The sequence below is a fragment of the Megalopta genalis genome, unplaced genomic scaffold (assembly GCF_051020955.1).
Source record: "Megalopta genalis isolate 19385.01 unplaced genomic scaffold, iyMegGena1_principal scaffold0039, whole genome shotgun sequence".
NCBI classification, from domain to species: domain Eukaryota; kingdom Metazoa; phylum Arthropoda; class Insecta; order Hymenoptera; family Halictidae; genus Megalopta; species Megalopta genalis.
In genome coordinates this window covers 2,073,988-2,082,575 of record NW_027476108.1, presented here as the reverse complement: position 1 = coordinate 2,082,575, position 8,588 = coordinate 2,073,988, and positions in this window count along the sequence as shown.

Below are 8,588 nucleotides of genomic sequence, written 5' to 3'. Positions count from 1 at the left end.
CCGGACGAATAGATAGCACACTTTAAAATTAACGTAATTTAGATTTATTTAAGGTAATAATCAAGATTCTAATACTATACAGATTTGTAAATTACTGTTATGAACATACACAAATGAAATACATTACGTTACGCCAGTTTAAACAATTTTACTTAGAAAAAAAGAATTTTTATGGAAATTTAGTAGGAAAAGTGATAGCATATCAACGGGTTGTACTCGACGATGCAGTCGTGTATCATCAGGCAGTATGCGGCCATCGAAGGCAGGACATCCTTTTGACATTCAAATTCGATTCGCACGTCGATGGTTGAATTTTTGAGCGCTTCGTTTTGTCGCGAGCAATCGATGACGACAAACGGTCCGTAAATTAGAAAGTCGATTGTATTCAGTAACATCTCGCCGTTTCCATAATAGGACTCTTGAAATTTGGCGTACATGTCGTAGAGCTACGCGTATTTATCCTTTTCGAAATCGATGTTTAAATCGTCGTAGGGATACATTTCCGAGTTCAAGAAAAGTCGACTATTGGATAAGAAGCACGAATCGAATTGGGTAGCGTTTTTCTTTAAATCATTTTTCCTTTCGGTTTGTAACGCGAATATCACGTATCGCGGTTTTTCCATTTGCGGAGCCGTTTTTATCGCCCACGTGTGCTTCGTGGTTGTTTGCAGCATCGAATATTCATACAGTTTCCACGAACAGAAACTCATGCTGAACGATCTTTCGCTCTCAAGAATACGCAGCATCGACAACTTGTGTATTTCTTCCAAAGCGAAGCGCGGCATTCTGCATTAAATTTTATGCAAATCCAGGACAGGTTTCGTTGCGCACGCGAATCAAAATCAATTCGTGCCGAGCATTTATTACAACGCGTTTGTAATCTTCGCAGAAGCCTAGCAATGTGTCCATAGGCACGCAAAAGTTAAAATTTAGCAAATTTGTAAGCGTTGCGATGAGAGTTTCCCTCCGTTGATCGTCGTTTCTGTACATCCAGCCCGCGTTGGACAGCGCGTTGCTCTTCGTAATGTTCAGACTGACGTAATTCTTCAAGGTCGTCGTTGTATCGGGATTTCTGGACCGATCGATTTCCACTCGTAACGTATCTCGTCGAACATAAACGCTACCGCATTGTTGTCTAGAGCCACCATATCGTTGGTCGATCCTCCTGGTAGGCTGAGTCTTCCCTGCACGTATAGGAAGCTTTTACACGGAAGAGTGTACCAGTCTTGATGTTGAAAGGGTATTCTTATCTCATCGCTATTTCCAAACGTTGTGCTGACGCACGGATTGTAGGTGTGAAGGTCGATTTTAGTTATTCGATTATCGATGATTGGTGCCTCGGAGATGTTCAAAATGTCGTCGGACATGGTGGTGAAGCGAGTTCGATTACTTGGTAACGATGAATCCCAAAGATCGTAGATATTCCACTTTTCGCGCGGTTAGTTTTCTTGTCTTCTTCTCCTTACTGTTGTTGTTGTTATTTCGAAACGGCGCACCGTTTTTTATGTTCGACGTATTCGATATCGTATTATTATTATGAACTATCATAACGGTTATGTCAAGGTTATGAGACGGTTCGACGAACGTGCATCCGTACCGTGATTTCTTCGTTTCGAAAATCAATCAATTGTCCAGACTGGTCCACGATGCGAATCGTTAAATCATCCATTGATCGTGTAACGATTGGAATGTAAATGACTCGTGCTGGCGTTTCCGATATTTTATACCCCGGCGACACGTTGGGCACGAATTCATGTATCATGTGAAACAGTTTCCCGTTATCGTACGAACCGGTGGTTTCGTTGCATTCTATTCGAATATTAGATGTGTTAATGATATTCACGGAAGTGTCCGATACATGCCACGAGTTCAGTGATAGAATGCGCTTCCTAGAGAATCCTAGGATAGGACCCACGGTGTCAGGTTTCGTAAAATCTATCTTATATGCACTTTTAATTTCGCTTTTCATAGTGTTGTTGTTCGCTCGTAGGATTAGTGGATATTTTACATCGTTGTTATCTTTGGTTGGAGAAGGATACCGCGCGCTTATCTCACGCCTCAAGTAAGCGTTGATCACCTCCAGTTCGTGCGAACCGTCCGGGATGATTATCTCCTCACCCTCGTCACCGAAATAGGATTTATTGTTTTCGATATTTGATCTGATGTATGGTATCGTGTAATAAGTTTGCAAATCGAGCAGGCCCAGTTCGTAATCAGTATTGTGGAAATATAATATATAGGCGGGAATTACTTGGACGATAACACGCTACTTCTTCCCGATAACGTGAACGTGTATGACATCCTTGCGACGAACTATATCATAGTTCCTCGCAGAAATTTCACACACAATTGTCCGCACACGCTTTCGTCGTAACTTTGATAAATCTTGTGATTGTGCGAGATCGCCGCGTTCGGTCCGAAATAACGAATCAATTCGATCGGTGGTCGAAGATCTCCAAAACTATCGAAGTAACTGATTTGCGAACTATGCTTTATATATGGGACCCAGTGCGTTCCTGAACCATGACCGCTATCCAGATTCACTATTACTCGTTCGTTTACCCATACTTGTTTCGGGAATTCATCGCGCATGAAAACTCCGCGAAAATGCGGTAATTTTCAATTCAACGTCCGTCGCCGAGTTATCTTTTTCCTTTCTTTTGTCTTTTTTTCTTTTCTTCATTCCTTTTCCACGTTTGTACGGTATGATACACTCCACGGCCCTCCATAGCGCAATTGTGTCGTCGCGCTTCTTCCAATTGTTTCTTCGCAGCTTTCGCATCGTTTATCGTTTTGATCACCCCAGCAGCGCCACCTGTCAACGCTTCCAAAGCTTCCAAAGCAGGTAACAACAGCGGTAGAAAACCGCCTCGTTTGGCGATCGGTAGAATTCTATCGACACTGTTTCTACTACCATTCTTTCTCTTTCCTTTGACCGCTCGTCGGTCCTCGTCCTCCTCCTTCTTCTTCAGACCCATACCTAACCTCATCAGAGCTGTTTTTATCAGTCCGTATCGGTATACAGAGCTGTTTTTTACCAATCTGTAACGGTATACGGAGCTGTTTTTTCCAGTCTGCAACGGTAAACAGAGCTTTTTTTACGAGTCTGTAACGGTATATGGAGCTGTTTTTACCCGTCTGTAACGGTATACAGAGCTCTTTTTACCAGTCAGTAATGGTATATGGAGCTGTTTTTACCAGTCTGTAAACGGCATACGGAGCTGTTTTTACCAGTCCGTAACGGTGTACAGACAACAGTATCAATACTTGAGCAACTCGCTCTCGTCCGTGGGGGATGTAGGTTATTTTGCCTACTCGGACAACGCGGACGTGATTCCCCCAGCAGATGCTCGACCAAATTCAATATTTATCTTTGACGACGTTGTTTGCGACGAACAGGATGTCATGAGAGAATATTTCGCGATGGGCAGACAATCGCACGACGTGTGTTTCTATCTGTCGCAATCGTACGCTAGAATACCCAAACATTTGATTCGTGACAATGCGAATCTAGTGATTCTATTCAATCAAGTTGTCACGAATCTGTGACACGTTCATCAGGATCGTGCGAATACAAATATGTCGTTCGAAACGTTCAACACACTTTGTAGGAGCTGTTGGCGAAACAAGTATGGATTCCTCGTAATCGACAAAGACAGCCCTGCGAATCGTGGTCGTTACTGGTGCGGATTTAACGAATTCGTCGTGCTGTGATCGGGGGCTCATTTGGACTGCAAGAGTCGTCGGAGTCGCATCGTACCGCTCGATATGTGTCGGTCTAAGCCAAAAGAAATAGCCAAGACCAGTGACGTCATACGTAAGAAGAGTTTAGCCCCGAAGGTTTGGAAAATGGATACGGAGTCGAACATTGAGGCGGATTTGCGTTCGTTCGTGGAGCCGTTGAAACAGCTGATTGAAAATACAGCTACGGAAGCGAACGATAATACGCCGATCGTATGCATTTGAAGAAGAAAAAGAAAATATATTCCTCTGTTCCTACCAACGATGACATTGACTATGTGTTGTACGACGACGAAGACGATAACGACGGCGACGACGACGATGGCAACGACGGTGGCAACAGTGACGATAACGAGGCGGGTGGCAATAAGGCGCTCGATCCGATACCTACGATACTTTCGGCGCAACAGGAGAAAGCTTTCGAATCGTCTCCTACGGCCTCGTTGGAATCATCGGTGCGAAACATTTTGAAAAGTCCTGAAACGCACCGCGCCGAATACGAACATTTGTTCAACAATTTTGGACCTTTAGCGATTTTTTTAGCGGACCACCGAAAAATTTGGACGACGTGTACGGAGTGTATTTTCACAATGACAAACTGATGCATGTAAACACCTCGTTTGATGTTTAAAGCAACGACGATATCGTTATCAATAAAATTAGGTACAAGGGAACACCAGGTCTCTACGAATTGATATTCAAAAGAATACCCGACTACCCGACGAGAACCTGTACACCGAGACCGATAAGAATATTTACAGAAACATTCTCATCGCTACGCGCGCGCATCAACGAGGTAACCAGATAATGGGGAATACGGGTTACTGTATATGTAAAAGCATTTTCAATGCTGTTGAAAATGTGTAATTTGTAAATTTTACGGCCTTGTCCGTTTTCTTAGGTAAAACGGCCCTTGCTGCTCATCTGCAGGGCACGTGAGCGCGAAACGTGCGTTGACTCGAAAGTCCGTTACACGGATTAGTTATTTATGACCAATAAAGATTTCTCGACCCATAGTATGCGGGTCTTCCGCGTTTTTAGTTAGTCGTCGGTGAACAGCCTAAGAGTACACTCGTTGTCTCTAAGTTCTCACGAGCAAGCCTCTAGATTAGATCTTGTGTGTTCAATAAATAATCAACAGGTTATGGGCCCCAGCACGCTTCCATTGCGCCACTAGTGTATTTATTCGGACACATTCAAGTGCATAGTGGTGTGACGTGTGTTTAAAGAATAACGTGCGACACATCATCTTTATCATGGCCAATAAAGATTCAATTGATCTGATCAAGCTGGACGGAACGAACTACCCGATGTGGAAATTCGGTATTTCATTCCCGTTGGAGGCAAAAGATCTTTCTGGCTTTGTGAATGGCACAGAAGCAGAGCCTAACCGCACAGGAGTGGACGACTGGAAGAGATGGAAAAAATCTCAAGCACAGGCTGCAGTTATTCTCCTTGGATCTGTAGATAAGAGACTACATCCAAATTTGATTAACTGCGCTGATCCAAAACAGATTTGGACAAAACTCAAGAATTTGTATAGTGACTCAAGTGAAGACACTAAACAAAGTGCATGGCAAGAATACTATGCGTTCCGATTTATAGATGGTGAATCTATCGCTCTTCAAGTTGAGCGATTTGAAAGCATCTGTAAGAGATTAGCGGATGCAGAAGAAGAACTCTCCGATGCCGCTGTGGAATGTAAGCTGTTGAGTTGCCTAACTTCTAAGTTTTCCGCATTTAGAATGGCATGGGAATGTACTGCAAAAGCGGAGCGAAAGAAAGAAAATCTGTTTGCCAGGCTCATCCGCGAGGATAATTGACTCTCTGAAGCCGAAGGAGAGAACGGGTCATCTCTTGTAGTTCGAGTGCAAGCGCTCGAATTGAAGAAGTATTCGGACGACAAAGATGCAAAAAGGAACAGTAAATTCAGCAAAAGCGAAGCAAAGATGAGGATAGAAGACCTCAAGAAAAGAACAACACGTAATTGCTGCAAAGAAAAGGGTCATTGGATGAGAGAGTGCCCGAAGAGAGGACAAAAGAAGCGAACTGAAGACGCAACAGAGTCGAAATTAATATATTCTACTTACATCAGTGAAGTCACGGCGTATTCTTCGCAAACTACTAGCAGTGATAAAGACATATGGATCGCGGATTCTGGTGCGAATATGCATATGTCGTGTTGCAAAGACTTGTTTACCTCGCTTGTATCGTTGACCAATAATCATTATGTGAAAATAGCAGATGACAAAGTGTTAGAAGCAGCAGGAAGAGGAACGGTAGTAGTATTAGAGAATGTGAACAATCGAAATCAAGAATGAAGAGTTGAAAATGTTTTATATGTGCCAGAGTTGAAACGAAATCTTTTTTCAATTGGTGCGATAATTGATAAACAGTACTCATTCCATGCATATGCGAAGAGATGCGAAATTCGTGATAAGCATGGAAATCTCTCCTCAATTGGTGTACGGTACGGCAAGCTATTTCGGATGTTATTTGAAGTGAAAATTCCTCCGGAACAGTGCAATAGTGCGATTTCGACTAATTCTCAAGTACAAAGACTAAAACATGGGTACGAGAGGATGGGCCATATGAATGCTCGAGCCTTGTATACAATGAGCAAAGTGTACAATGAACAGAGTTTTTTAATTAACAATGTCAACGATTCTTTGAATTTAACGCCGATACCTCAGAAAAAGCGAAAGAAACGAAAAATGGTACTGGGTCTCGAGGTTGGTACAGACATCGCCGAAGAACAGTCGGGAGCAACCCAAAACGAGACACCTGTTAGACAATCTAGAAGAATAGCGCAATTGAAGATCAAAGAAGAGGCTGATAAAAAGTAGAATCCAGGAAGAAACTTTAAAAGATGACAAAAAAAAGAGAAAAAAATATTCCACGGAGAATATGGTATGGAAGACGATGAAGAAGAACATCCAAAGTGATAAGTGTATGTTTGTTGGTGTTGTCGACGAAGTGCGAGTGTTTTTAGCATTGTACGTTGGTTTCGGTATTCAAGCTCGTGAGAGGTAGAATGGAACTCCGCGGTTCGCGATAGCGTTTAAATAATGAGTCCAGGCTTTTTACCTTGCTCTGCTGCGTAGTGGTCCTTTTGCCTGTTTTGTCTGTTTTGTGATCGTAGCAGACGGATCCTGGCATGATCGCCAAATTGTTACGCAGTGTTTGAAGCACTTGTTTTTATTAAAAAGGAGCTGGAAAGCTATAGCTTTCCAGCGTGTCTTTTATTTTACAATATTCCACAAATTAATTCACGCCGGTCTGGGACCTTGTCCGCCGCGCACAATATGTACCTCCGGATTACCGATTGTAATGTCAATCAATCAATGCTGCGCGCATAATTAGCTCCCTACTTATACCCGCGTCTTATCTCTTGTAGGGACTGAGAGTGGGGCTCGAAGGGTTAGTGTTACAGCCGAGTCGCTGGCGAAAACCGGAGTTGCCAAATATCGAATAATTCGAGATTTTGCATCGAAAAATTCGTTGTCACTGATCAAAATTACCGCCCTCTCGTTGATAACGTTGTTGACATACTTCTTCGTGTTAATAGGAACTTTATACTGTCTATAGGCAGACCCAATGCATCGAACTCGTCATTCTCGTCCGATACATGTAGAACGTATGTTCTTATCGTATTTATCAGATCGAACATAAATCTATTGAAATACTTCATGTTGATTGAATTGTCCTCGTGATGTTCATGTTTCGTGTCTATATTCGCGACGATGTCTTGAATAGTCTGCTTTAGCGAATCACGAGACGATGATTTCTTGCTGCTGCTGCTGCTGTTACGCATCGTTGCAGCTGCTGCTCCAATTTCTTTCGACAATCGATGTTTTACCACCGCAATCACCAGCAAAAATGATGCAATCGACGCAAAAGCATGTTATTTATAGAACTTGAGGCATTCCTCGGCAACTAATTTCTTCATTTTACCACGAAAACTTTCCTCAAAGATTTTTAGTTGGTTACCGATTGAGCTGTCCGTTTCATCTTTCATATTCTGTTTTAACGCTTCAACCTTTTGCTCCAATACCGAAAATACGTTATCAATTTTCACATTAATTTCATCGTTATCTGAATCGATTGATTTAATTTTCTGATCACTGTCGTATTGAAAATTATATATTTTAGCCAGCACTTTATTCCTCCATTTTTCATTAGTCTGCTCCATATCTTTCGCTAGTTTCTCGTTAGCCGTTATTTTATCCATGAGTTCGTACTTGCATTTCTTGCTAGTCTGTTTGGCATCTTCGCCAGCTTTTCGTTAGCCGTTATTTTACCCATGAGTTCGGACTTGCATTTCTCGCTAGTCTGTTTGGCATCCTTCGCCAACTTTTAGTTAGCCGTTATTTTACCCACGAGTTCGGACTTGCATTTTACACCGGCCAGTTCGACACCCTCCGTCACTTTTTCGTTAGCTGTTATTTTTCTACGAAGCTCATCGTCTCCTCTTTTCGATACATCGTCAACGTACGATCTAGTGGCCACGTCATCGTTTCGAAGCGGTTGCGCCAAATGTTTGATCCTCTTATTTCGAGCCGTGTACGATTCCGTTGAGAAGCACATCGCATTATTCTGCATGTACTCGTGAAGCGATGACGTTACAGTATCATCGCCTATCTTTGGAACGCGATCGACGTACAGTTTGGTGGCCGCGTCATCGTTCGTCGTAGGATTTGCGACACGAGCGATCTTAGCGCCTCGCGCGTCGTAGAAATTGCCGATCGAGCATATGGCATTGTCGTGTACATAATTTTTACATATCGAATAAAAAGTTGAAATATCTGCCAATATTTTCGACTCGGGCGTACTATGTTTATACAACG